Below are 14448 nucleotides of genomic sequence, written 5' to 3' on the forward strand. Positions count from 1 at the left end.
AAAGTCAAGACTGTAATTAATTCATCTTTCTGTCCCTTAAAGTTTCTTTCATAGATCTTAACATTTTCTAAGCAAAAATGATTGCCTTTGGTTTGAGATATAATTCAGGTACTAATAATATGGATTCTAATAGTTAAGGAAGTTTTCAGTAAAGAAGACTTTATTGAGATGGCCCTAGAACCATTGATAAGCAACAGATCCTAAATCATAAACTACTGAATATGTATGATAGAAAGATTTTATGAATCACATCTGCCAGAATAAGAGGTTATGAAGCAATAAATGCATTTTTACATTTGAAATCCAATCAGTTAATAAACATGCAATTTTTGAACAATGGAGGTAACTTCTTTTGGCTTAGGCCATAGCAGATTCAAACTGAAAAATAAAAAGTAACTATGTGCCAATTTTCAATAAAAGAATTCTGTTACCTTATTTTATTAATTATATCAATTATTTCTCACTATTACGTTAACCCCATTTTATAGGACAGGAAACTGATAAGTTATGGTACTAAAAGGGAATCTAGGGCATCTGACACAGAGCCATTGATCTCCTCAAGGAAGGCAAAGCATATACATGATGTAGTTATATCAAAAAGTAAGGGAGTTGATGGCACAAAGTCCAAATTTCCTTGCCAAGAAATAAGACCTCATGGAAAAATTGACATTGTAGATGAGCTTTGAAATTGTAGCTTGTTCAGAGAACATTTTAATATAGAAAACAGCATGAATGCAAATGTGGAGGAAAGAATCATCTTGTCATATGGCTGGAAAAGTGTGTAAATGGCAGTATCAGAGAAAAGCTGTGTTGAGCAGTACAGCAAATTGAATTGGATCAGTAAGATATGGTAAGATAGGAAAATGAAACATCAAGAAGGCCTCCAGGATATATAATAAGAAACCCAAGTATCTGTTCAAACCATCCACCAGGAATAGGAATATGGAAAGAACAATGCAAGGGAAAGAGACCTGATGAGGGAAAGGGCAATGAATTTAGTGTTGGATATGCAATATTCACCTGTAGTCCTTCTTCATATGGAGTTGTCCAGTAGGCAACTGGTGATGGCAAAATGTGGCAAAATGGGGAGACAAGATGCCCCAGAGTAATCCATTGCCAAAGGGAATGCAGGTATTTACCAGAGAAGGCTGGAAAAACATAGTCACATCTTCAGAATAGGGACATTTAGAGAAATAAATGAGTTTTATTAAAGGCATCTATATTAAGTATAGAAGGTCAAGAAAAGGAGCTGGCTAAAACAACTGTTTCGATTTGTAAAGGTGTGATGTTTGGTTTTCTTCTCCATCCATCTTGCATAGTAGAAACAAAAAGGCAAGATTTTCAATATTGCTCTCAGTAGTATTTACTCTAGTCGTCAATACTACCCATGGCACAGGAAGCTGTTTATATGCATGGGGCCAGTGGTGATGGGCCAAGCCTACAATATGCCAGGGGTAGAAACAGGTGTTTGCCATGACTATTGAATTTAATCCTCTCAAAAACTTATGAGGTGGTTATAATTACCTTCAAGTTGGTGAGGCAGGAATTCAGTCCATACTGCTCATCCACTGGATGGGAGAGCCAGTGTTCAACTTCAGAATTGCCTGACTCTAGAACATGCACCCTTACCTACTGTTTTGTAAACTTCACTAAAATTAATGGGCTATAGAGAAGCCTTAATGCTGGAGCACAAAACGGTAATTGAATGTGTTCCAAATTATAGTTCACGTTTCACTACAATGCCACAAAGGTGAGCTCCTCACCAACTGTAATTGTCAGTGCTCAATAGCAAGGAATTAAAGATTTTTAGCATATATTACAGTAATTAAATGAACCTACCCTAATCCCATTCCCCTTTTTCTTTCTAAACCTTTTAAATTGTCTACAGCGTGCCAGACTGTATGTCTCATCTTCAGTTCTTTTCATTACCAAGCGGAAGTGAGTTGTAAATTGCAAACAAATGAATAAAAAATAAGAGAGCTTCTTTTTCTCTAGTTTTCCTCAGCCTCTGGGTAAAGCTCATTTAAATATATTGCAATACAGCCATTCCTTTCCTAGCTTTCAGATGGTGAGCTTTTTAGTCATCGTTTTACAAGGCCAACATGTTTGTTGACTGGAACAGTCCTAGAGAGGCCAAGAGTAATAATTCTTATCATTTTATTTTGAGGGAGTGAATCTATTTTATACCATCTTTGGATACTATGTAAATCTCGGAATCAGAAGCCAGTCTGTCTTCAAATGAATTAACCTCAGACTGAAGTAACCATGATACTTTGGGCCATAAATTAGGCTGATTTAAAAGAATTCAGCAGAACATTCCAAAAGTGGTTACAGAGCCAGAGAGACTGAGATCTTTTACTTTTAAAGGAAGTTATTCTTCATAGCATTAGCTAATACAGGTCATAGTTTTCATTACTGGTGTAACATTATTGGTATAGTGTACTTTAGAGCCCCAGCAATGAAAGAAAGCAAGATGACCAACATTAGCACACTGTAGTCATCCTCTTCACTAAGAACACATTAAAAGCTCTTTCCCCTCAAAGTTGTTGTCAGAAGAGCTGAGCATATTTCCTCCTGAAATAATGAAATATAGGGAAAGGATACTTTTACATTAGAAAAAAACTAGAATAATAACTCACATATTTTAATTTTAGGTGTTTTATCAAAGAACTTCCTCTTATGATTGGGATTGCATTATTCAAGTCTATTAATAAATTTTTTTTTTTTTTTTTTTTTTTTACCTCTCGCATGACATGAGAGGTATAGGTGATGATATGCATTCGTGGACCTCTTCCTATCTGCCTTATCTTTTCCTATGTGCTTTACACATATTAGCACATTTTCTTAATATGGACCCTAGGGAATAGATATTACTGTTACTCTTACTTGATAAAGAAACTGAAATTTAGAGAGGTCATCACTTACCCCGGGTGGATCAGCTTGTAAGGAGCCCAGCAGGTATTCAAACACAGGTAAGCACACTTCCTTAACTGCTTAGCAAAATGACTATGCTCACTATATATTTTTAAATTAACTTGATTGAAGTATAATTTACATATAATGAGCTATAAACAGTTTAAGTGTACAATTCAATGAGTTTTGACAAATGGATACACCATTATGGGAAGGATACAGAACATTTCCACCATCCCCAGGAATCTCATTTGGTGCCAGTGTCCTACCCCTTCTTCTTCTTTGACAACCACTGATATGTTTTCTATCACTAGATATACTTTTTTGTTTTATTACATGCGTGTTCTGTTTAACAACACAACATTACACAAAATGCCAAATGCACATTTCTTCATTTTTTACAGAAACGTGAAATAATATGGTACTTTTGTTAATATCAGTTACTATCGCCAAGTCTAACTCCTTACCAGCTAATGTGACAATGAGTTTAGGGACTAAAGGATCAATGGATATAAGGAGGGAAGGAAAAAAGCATATAAATTTATTTTGTAAAATTGAATAAATGAACAATTAATCCCAGAAAAAGGTACATAAATTTAATGTGGTCTTTTGTGCGCCAAAGTGATACTACCTGACCTGGAGGGGTGATCATAGGTCCAGTTAGTATAGACTGCAGAGTCATGGAATCCCAAGTCCTCTGTCTGCCAGACATGATACTTTTAGCCTCCTCTCCTGTCCTCCCTGCCTATCAGCTTCTCTGCACCTCCCTCATGGGGGACGTAAGACTCTCCAGACACCTTTCATCTTGGGTTATGAGCCACGTGTTCCGACCTGTGATTCAGCCACCAAGTGACAGAACCAAATAAAATTGTGACAAACCAGTATGAAATCTTTTTGGTTCTTTATTATATGACTGTTGTGGTTTAATTAAAAGAAATAACAATTTACAAATAGGTGAAACACTTTGAGTAGTAAATAGAAAAATTACAACAACATTCAGATACTTAAAGCAAATGGAGTTTTGTTTTCTATGACTGATCTGATTTGCCTTTGAGACCTTCCTCTCTTTGAGTGGTGGGTGGGAAAACAAAACACTGCTTTAAATTCCTGAACTATATGTTATTTCTTCCCCATTAAACTGTCTCTTCTGATTGATTCTGTCCTTCTCAGGTAAGTCTTCCAGATGCCCTCTCTTCCTCCATGCTTTTTGGAGACGTGCTGTGTGAGCATAAATGAACTTTCTTAGGTAGGCAGAGGTAACAGAGAAGGATATTCAAGGGCACAATGCCTTCAGGAAAATATCTCTCTGCCATAGATGTTCTTTTCTTTTCTGTTTTGTCATGTCCTTCCACAATCTGATGCAGCATCTAGGTTGGGCTCTCTACTTCCTCTTCTTTTCTTCATCATATCTTGCTTCTTCTTGAGGGACTTAGACTCAAAACGGAGTCCATCCCACACACCAGGGGAGGAGCAATAAGATCTAGTCAGATGTCTGGCTCCAGATCCCTTAGTGGAAGCTATAGAAATTTGGAAATTCCCTTTATATTGCAGCAGTACTAAAATTTAAAGGCTATTGTTGTGCTAAGAACAAAAAAATACAATTTTGCAATTCAAAACTTAGTACTGCTGTTCTCTCACTCTTTTGTTGTTTTATTCTTTGATGTAGCAATGCTAATCTTCCTTGAGGCAGAGTAAAGCAATATGAAGGATTATATATTAAAAAGAGAAAATCATATGAATAGACATATTGAAATGTATTACCATTATTTCATTTATAAATGCCATGGAGAAAGGTAAAAACAAATACATCTTTGCTTAATATTTGTTCTATAGTGTCCCTTTCTAAGAGAGTCAAAACTTGACAACCAGGCATTTGAATTTTCCACAAAATTATTCATCTCATCTTGAACTATTCTTTAGACACATGTTAAACACATGTTCAAAACCCAAGAGATTAATCATTATTTCTCTAAATAGCGTTTGCTTTTCTGTTTCCATATCTTTGCTCAAGCCTTTCTCACCGCCTGGAAGGTTTTTCTTTTTTCATTCATTTGGGCCAGCTCAAATCTCATCTTTGCCATGAAGTCAGACAATATTGATAACTATCTTGTACCCTTAGATATCTCTATCATATATTGCATCTCCGTTATAACAGTTTCTTTTTCTGATATGAACAAGAGACACTTCTTAATGAGTCCGTCTTCCACACTAAAGTGAGTGGCTACAGGGCAGGAACTGTGAACAATTCACCCTGGTCTCACCCACAATACCCAGCAAGATGCCTTATACATAATACATGATATGTGGCATGCAATCACACATATCTGTGATGTTGGTTGAATGCAAATTAAAGAGAGAAAATGTCTTCTAATTAGTTATTTCTTGTAAAATTCAAAAGAAATATGCCTGGCCTTTTGGAACTAAAAAGAATCTAATGCAGCAGAAGTGTCACTCACAGTCCCTATAACACAGGGGAGTTCACAAAAGACAGAGAATTTCTTCAAAAAGAAAAAGACTTTTCCAGCAGCTAACATATTGAGAGTCTATTCAGAAATTTTGCTTTAAAATCTCTACAGTTTTTGCAAAGACTAATGCATTTTTAAACCACTTGGAAAATTACATGAAATGAGGCATTCAGATCTCAATATCCAAATATCAAAACAATATAGGTTACTTGTAATTTCAGAAGAGCAACTACAATAGGTAAAGTGTCAAGGATAGTAATTCAAGGGAAATTAAAAGCAAAACATAAACACAGACTAATTTGTGTCTAAAGAATATAGCTTAAAGTATATTACCATATTTAAAGAATGAGAAGGCAGAGGTGCCTGGGTGGCTCAGTCAATTGGGCATCCGACGCTTGATTTCAACCCAGGCCATGATTTCAGGGTTGTCTGTGGAATCAGCCTCATGTTGGGGTCCCCAATCAGTGGGCTATTTTCATAGAGATGAAACAAGATTACAGATGAGCTGCTAACATCTGACATTTGGTGATGTGCATATGGGGGGTTTAGTACATGATCCTCTCCATTTGGAAGTCTGTTTGCTATTTTTCAGAATAGAAGTTCTTTTTTCAAAAAATTACTATTATATACATATGTAATATTATATATATAATAGATTTATACTTTATACATCAGCGCTTAAAGATGCACAATTACTTTTATTAGGATCAGTTGAAATGTTGGCATGCGTATAGGAATCTTGTCACTGAAAAATATCTATATTTGACCAGACTCATCCTATGTAAAATGAGATGCTTACACTCGGAAAGGTATGAGGGAACTGAGATGATTAAGGGACTCCAATCTCATGCTCACTTCAACAACATATGCCTTTATTCGCTCTGGTTGGCAGATGTACCCAGAGTACTTACATTGCTTGTCTCTCTTTCTCAGTGAGCATAAACTATCGAATTCATGTAATATGAACCTATGTGTGTGATATGACACCAGCATATATGGCTTTAGATAGCAGAACTGTATTGTTTCCTTGTTATATTTGCAGCTGCTCTAAACTTTATATGTTGTGGATCCTTAAATAATTAATGGAGAGTTCATGTTCATTTTATAGTAACTAAAGAGTGATTTTTCCATTTACAATAAATACAGGCACAGCACGACATAAAGGAAAAATAATTCCCGTGGGTATCAACAGACTTTTTTTTTTTTAAGATTTTATTTATTTATCCTTGAGAGACAGAGAGAGAGAGGCAGAGACACAGGCAGAGGGAGTAGAAGGCTCCATGCAGGGAGCCCAACATTGGACTCAATCCCAGGACCCCAGGATCACGCCCTGGGCATAAGGCAGGTGCTAAACCACTGAGCCACCCAGGCTGCCCAGGAGACTGGGGTTTTAAACTTGCTTTCAAATTCTCCTGCTTGTCTGGTCATAAGTATATCACTTAAATTCTCCAAGCCTTAGTTTCTTCATTTGTCAAGTGGATGCTCTAGAATTTATTTCGTGTTGTTTTAAAGAGTAAATGAAAGAGAATAAGAAAAATTAATTTTTTGTGCATTGACCATGTGCTCCATGCAGTCTGTGCTAAGTTCTTTAACATAAAAAAAAATCTTTTAATGATATATCAATTTTTTTCTTTTTTAAATGGGGTTCAAGGAGAGTGAGCAATGAAATAATATGGGTAAAAGGGCTTAGCAGGTAGTGTGTGATCGGTGCCTACTAAAAATTTGCCCCAGTTCTTTGTTTATAGTACATATTCAAAACTGCTTTGGAATGAATGACTTTTTAACTTAAATTCAATTAGCCAAAATAGAGTATATCATTAGTTTCAGATGTCCAATAACTTATCAGTTGCATATAACATCCAGTGTTCTTCACATCACATGCCCTCAATGCCCATCACCCAATTATCCCGTCCTCCCACCCACCTCCCCTCCATCAACCCTCAATTTGTTTCCCATAGTTGAGTCTCTTGTGATTTTTCTCCTAATTGATGACTTCCCACACAGTTTTTCCTCCCTTCCCCTATAATCTTCTGCACTTTTTCTGATATTCCACATGAATGAAACCATATAATTGTCTTTCTCTGATTGACTTACTTCACTCATCATAATACCCTGGAGGGTATTGTGGGTTCCATCCACATCGATGTAAATGGTAAGTATTTATCCTTTCTGATGGGTGAGTAATATTCCAGCATATCTATATACCACTTTTTTTTTTTTTTTATCCATTTATCTGTTGATGGATATCTTAGTTCTTTCCACAGTTTGGCTATTGTGGACATTGCTGCTATGAACATTGGGGTACAAGTGTCCCTTCAGATCACTACATGTGGAGCATTTTTTCATGTGTTTGTTGGCCATTTGTATGTTTTCTTTGGAGAAATGTCTGTTCTTGTCTTTTGCCCATTTTTAAATTGGACTATTTATTTTTTGAGTGTTGGGTTTGGTAAGTTCTTTATCAAAGATCTTGGATACTAGCCCTTTATTTGATGTCATCTCCAAATATCTTCTCCCATTCCGTAGATGGCCTTTTAGTCTTGTTGACTGCTTCCTTTGCTGTGCAGAAGATTTTTTTTATCTTGTTGAAGTCCCAATAGTTCATTTTTGCTTTTGTTTCTCTTTCCTTTAGAGACGTGTCTGGCAAGAAGTTTCTGTGACTGAGGAAGAGGTGGCTGCCTGTGTTCTCCTTTAGGATTTTGAATCTTTCCTGTCTCACATTTAGATTTTTCATCCATGTTGACTCTATTTCTTTGTATGGTGTAAGAGAATGGTCCAGTTTCATTCTTCTGACATGGCTATCCAATTTTCCCAACACCATTTGTAGAAGAGACTGTCTTTTTTTCCAGAAGATAGTCTTTCTTGCTTTGTCGAAGATGAGTTGACCATAGAGTTGAAGAATCATTTCTGGATTCTGGATTCTGTTCCATTGATCTAGGTGTCTGTAGGTGCCAGTACCATACTATCTTGATGATCAGAGCTTTGTAATAGAGCTTGAAGTCTGGCATTGTGGTGTCACCAGGTTTGATTTTCTTTTTTAACATTGAATGAATGACTTTTAATAGTCAAACCTAAAGAATTTGATGAAAGTTCTTTTATCAGATTTAAAATCACATGATAGTCTTCTGATGCTTTTAGTTCCTTGTAGATGTTCTTTCTGTGGTTTTTAATATTACAGTGTGACAAATCCATGAATTGGTTACATTAACTTCTCAGAGGACAGATTAAATATAGATTTATAATTAATTATAATTAAAATGGGTATCTGAGAACTTAAGATAAATGTGAGAATTAATATACTTGATCTAAATGTTATTTGTAAAATAAATAAGTGAATAAATATACAGAATCTATGATGCTTCTGATTTTTAACTATAGACACCTTTTTTATTACAAATAAACATTTTTTTCCTGAGTCAAAGTTATTTTTAAAGAAAGATTTTATGCTCCATGTAGTCTGCCTTTGAGAAACTTAGATCTTTGTGCTTGGGAGTTTTAGTTGAAATGGGACATGAAATTTTTTGAATATCGAAGTGCCCACTGGAATGTGACAATTCCCATTTAATGTCTCTCTTTATTTACACTTGATGCCTCAATTTACATACAGAGTGGTATTCAGTGGGTATTCTGTAGGTTTTGGCTTTAAGAATTTATTACTTTTGGGGCACCTGGGTGGCTCAGTGGTTGAGCATCTGTCTGCCTTTGGCTCAGATTGTGATCCTGGGGTCATGGAATCGAGACCCACATCAGGTTCTATGCAGGAAGCCTGCTTCTCCCTCTGCCTATGTCTCTGCCTCTCTTTGAGTCTCTCAGAATAAATAAAATCTTTATAAAAAATAGAATTTATTACTTTTTTTAAAAACTGAAATTCATATTTTGGAAGCCAAAATAAGTGAAATTATTCCCTAGGACTTTTATAATTTGTTAAAAATAATTTAATGATGCTTTTCGATGTGTTTATGAAGCCATGAATATTAAAATAATAAAAGTAAAAATCTTACATCATTTAAATTTTTCAAAAAAAATTCTGCTTTGGTTTGCTCAGTCTGGAGCTTAGAATCTTTTTTACATATATATGCCACAATAATGAATAAAATTTATTCTCATAGAGCCTTGTGTTAACATTAACCTTCATAGCTCATTTCTGACTGCAGGTATTTTCTCCTACTGACTCTGTATATGGATTCATCTGTACACAAGTTCCTGCTACTTGTTGTTATCAGTCCCCTCCCACTAGTCTGTCCTCTCTAACTACTAAACTTCTTTATGTCCCTTGACCAAGCCTTGAAGCAAGTCATCTTATTTATTGAGCAAATCCTTTAAAAAGGCTGAATTTTCTTAAAGATTCAAGAAAAAAACCAAAAACTTAACATTGGATCTTAGATATCACTTCTAAATTTCCTAAACCATTACTTTTGTGCTGGAGTTTCAAAAATAAAACACAATAATGAAAGCACTGTCTTTCCCTAGTAGGAGAGGGGAGAGGATATGTGAAATGACAGCTGTAGCAGCCTTGACTTCCATAAAGCTCAGTATAGTTTAAAGATACAATGTAAGTAAGAGTACCAATTATCAATATGTTATTTACATGTAATTTATATATCTCTGAGGCCTCTCATGTCTTAAGATACTCTTTCCTGTAATATCAATTACAGGATATCAATAGCAGACTTGTACTATCACTCACTTAATGACAAAATGCAATTACTTTTTTTATTTTTAGTTTTTAAAAATTTGTTTAAAAGATTTTATTCATGAGAGAAGCAGAGACAGAGACAGAGACATAGGCAGAGAGAGATTTAGGCTCCTCACGGGGAGCCCAAAAAGAGACTCAATGCCAGGACCCCGTGATCACACCCTGAGCTGAAGGTAGATGCTCAGCCACTGAGCCACCCAGGTACCCCTGTAATTACTTTTTAAAATATATATATATTTTTTATTTATTCACCTAGAGAGAGCAAGCAATAGGAGGCACAGAGGAAGAGGGAGAGGGAGAATCCCAAGCCCTCTCTGCACTGAGCTCAGGGCCTGACATGGGGCTCCATCCTATGACCCTGAGGTCATGACCTGAACTAAATCAAGAGTTGAACACTTACCTGACTGAGCCACGCAGGCATCCCAAAATGTTACTTTTTATCAATCCCACTATTCTTCTTTTTCTTCTTCCTCCTCTTCTCTCTTTCTTTTCTTTCCAAAACAGTTCAATCAGAAAGCCATTCAATGTAGCTGATTTAGGTAAATATCTGCACAGATTTCAGGAGTGAGGAAGAAGGAGAGTCCCCAAACGAGGAGAGTTCTGGTTTGAGGTACCTGAGTTTAAGCAGGAGAAGGAGGGCATCCTTCTGTGACAAGAGTCAAGCATAAGATATCATAACCCAAGAATGAAACAGGGTTTCATACAGGGAAGAGTCCAACTTGAGAGGCCTAAGAAGGTAAGGGAGATATTTATGCAGAAGAAGACTGGCAGTGATGATGGCAAGTGATCCCATAAAGGGAGGTTGATTTAATAAGTAATATATTTAAGACAGTAAGGAGCCAGCTTTCTCATTGTCACAGAAGGCAATTCAAATATAGAAAGAAAAAAAATTGGAATTAACCTCGTTTTGGAATTGGTAGTAACAGTGTGAAACAGTGGTCTATGATAGGTCAATAAAGACAGAGAATTATAGATGTAAATGTATGTACCGTGTGTCTACGTGTCTAATTTGTATTTTCATATACATACATATACTCTAGCTTGTCCACTGAGTCGTATGAGAGTAGTGGTTCTCTATTAGTCACAAATGCTCATGACTAGCACTCAGATCTTGGCTTCCAAATACCATTCTTCACTGATAAGAAATAGGGTTTGTTGGAGAAGAGACTGATTTTAGGTCTTAAAGCAATGCAATATGAACATAGACTATGCCTCTGTGCCAGAAACTAAAGAATTGCTTAAAGAGGATGGCAGCATAAAAGAGCACAGTAGTAACTTAAAGGATATTTATTAACCCAACTAAGGAAAAGTTGTGCTTTTGGCATAAAAATGGATGTACGGGTCAACAGAACAAATAAAGAGCCAAGAAATAGATACACACATACATGGTTGATTGTTTTTCAACAATGATGTGAGATAACTCAGTATGTAAGCATAACTTCTTCAATCAAGATGTTAAAGCAGTTTTGCTACATGGGAGAAAAAAAGCTCAACTCTTATTTTACATCATATTTTTAAAAATCAGTGCAAAATGGCCCATATACTTAAATGTAGGAGCAAAACCTATCAAACTCCTAGAAGAAAACATAAGGTAAAAGTCTTAGTGAATTTTGTTTTAGTGAAGATTTTTTTAAAGCATAGCAGAGTAATCATTTAAAATTTTTGAAAAATTTGGACTATTTATAAGCAATTTTCTTTAAGATTTTGACGAGAACTTGCATCTAGCATATATAGTGCATTCTTACAACTTAAGAAGAAGAAGACAACCCAAATGGAAAGAAAATGTGAACACACACTTGACCAATTAAGACATATGGATTGTAAATGAGTACATGCAAAGATGCTCAACATGGGCAGCCTGGGTGGCTCAGTGGTTTAGCACTGCCTTTGGCCCAGGGCATGATCCTGGAGTCCCAGGATTGGGTCCCATGTCGGACTCCCTGCATGGAGTCTGCTTCTCTCTCTCCCTCTCTCTCTCTCTCTTTCTCTCATGAATAAATAAATAAAATCTTTTAAAAAAATGCTCAGCATGATTAGTCATTAAAGAGATGTGAATCAAAATCACAAAAGGATAACACTACACACTCACTAGAATGACTAAAACTTTAAATACTGACCATACTCAAATATCAGTGAGGATGTAGAGCAATCAGAACCCTTACACACTTCTGGTGGGAATGCAGAATCGCACACTGACTTTGGAAATGAGTTTAGCACATTTTTTAAAGTTAATAGAGCCGATCCATTTCACTCCTAGGTATTTACCCAAGAAAAATGAAAGCATATGTCCATACAAAGCTATGTATGCAAATTTTCACATCAGTTTATTTATAATAGCCTAAAACTGGAAGCAACCCAAGTATTCTCCAGCAGGTGAATAGATAAACAAATTGTGGTATAACCATATAATGGAGTACAGCTCAACAATAAAAAGAGAATGAATCACCAAAACATCTACTTAAGTTCCTTGATTTGTACCATGTCTTCAAACAAAGTAATTTAGTCACCCCCCACCCCAAAAATGAATTACAGAAATGGCTAAATCTCAAAAATGTTATGGTGAGTGAAAGAAAACAGGCAAAAAAAAAGAATACATAATGTATTATTCTATTCATATAAAATTCTAGAAAAAAGCAAACTAATATCAAAGTATTTATTTATATCTATTCTATAAAATAATGGCCTGTAATCTACAAAAGTGCCATGAAAGGCAAAGAAAAACCAAGGAACTGTTCCAGGAATCTGAAGAAACATAGCAACTAAATGTGAAGAAAGATACTGAACTAGTTATGTTTGCTACAAAGGTGTCATTGGGGCAACTGGGAAGTTTTAGGGTGGTGTCAGGATTAGGTTAGACTCAAGAATCATATTGGAACTGCTGAAAATATTTAATCGAATCTGATTAGATGTAGTAATGTGTCAATATCCACAATTTCCTGGTTTTGCTTATGTTGAAAATGGCCGAGTTTATAGGAAACGCTAAAGTAGTACGGGTGATGGGGCACCAGTTTGGCCACTTACTCTCAAGTGCTTCAGGAAAAGTGAACTTGTTCTTTGCACCATACTTTCAACTTTTCTATAAATTTCATTAAATAGATGGCTTGATAAACATAGATAGATATAGATTAAAGGATTAAGATGATCAGAATGGGCTAAAATAATAAACAAGGAACATTTTCATATATATCAATCTATTGAAATTTATAGAAAAACTACAATATTTTTTTTCAATAACTCCATCTTTTTTCCTTGAAATCTCTCGATCAAACTCAAGGCTCTTGAGTCTTACTTTCCCTAACAAAATATCTCATTAAGATTTCCACCCCATCACCATCATATGTATACATATTTCTCCATGGAGGAACTCCACAAATTTCCTCCAGCAAAGGTCTACAACCAGGTGACCCAAGGATTTAATCAGACAAAAACACATATTTTGCAGAATCTGTGTTTGTGTGTTTCCCCCTGAGCCTGTTCATCATTGTATTTTAGAATCAGACAGTTTACTTTCTAGTTTTATAGGTCCAGAAATGGAAGAGAAATTTTGCTCTAGGCTGGGTAATACCCAAAGTCTTATTCATAACGGAGCTAGATGATGATATTTGGTTTAGGGGGTTGATGAGAGTTTGATGAGATTTTGGACTGGAGTTGATGCTGTAATACATTGAGACTTTGGGGGATGTTAGGGTGGAGTGAGTATATTTTCCACGTGGGATGGATGAGAGCCCTTGGGGCCATGGAAGGGACTATGGCAGGCTGAGACATGCACCACCACCACCACCACCCCATCCCCCAGTTCAAAAAGAAAGAATATACAGAAAAACTCTGGAAGTTATGAATGTTACCTTTTTCAGAAAAAAAAAGGCCTTTTCGGCTGTGATTCAATTAAGAAGATTTTGAGATCTATTGTCCCGAGATAATCATGAGTTATCTGGGTGGGCCCAAATCTAATGACATGACAAGTTTCTCATAAGGAGAAAGGCAGAGGGATATTCGAGGCAGATATAAAAGGAGAAGATATAGACACAAAGAAGGTGTGTGATGTGAAGACAGAGTTGGAGACTGGTCACAAGCCCGGGATGCTAGGTGAGCCACCAGAAGCTGGAAGACAAGAAACAAGTTGTCCCCTTGATCCTCCAGAGGGAGTATGGCCCTAGTGATTTCACACTTCTGGTACCATTCTAGGCCCTGGTTTACAGCGGTGAGCAAAACTAAGTCTTCACCGCAAGGCATTTACATATTAGTGGGTTAAACAGATGAGAAACAGATATCTGTCATCAAATAGTGACATGTGAATTGATGGGGAATAAGGAAGGAGGAATAATATAGATACTATTTGGGGGATATTCTTAATATCCATTTTCCAGGGCAGCCCTG

The sequence above is a fragment of the Vulpes vulpes genome, chromosome 11 (genome assembly GCF_048418805.1).
Source record: "Vulpes vulpes isolate BD-2025 chromosome 11, VulVul3, whole genome shotgun sequence".
NCBI lineage: Eukaryota > Metazoa > Chordata > Mammalia > Carnivora > Canidae > Vulpes > Vulpes vulpes.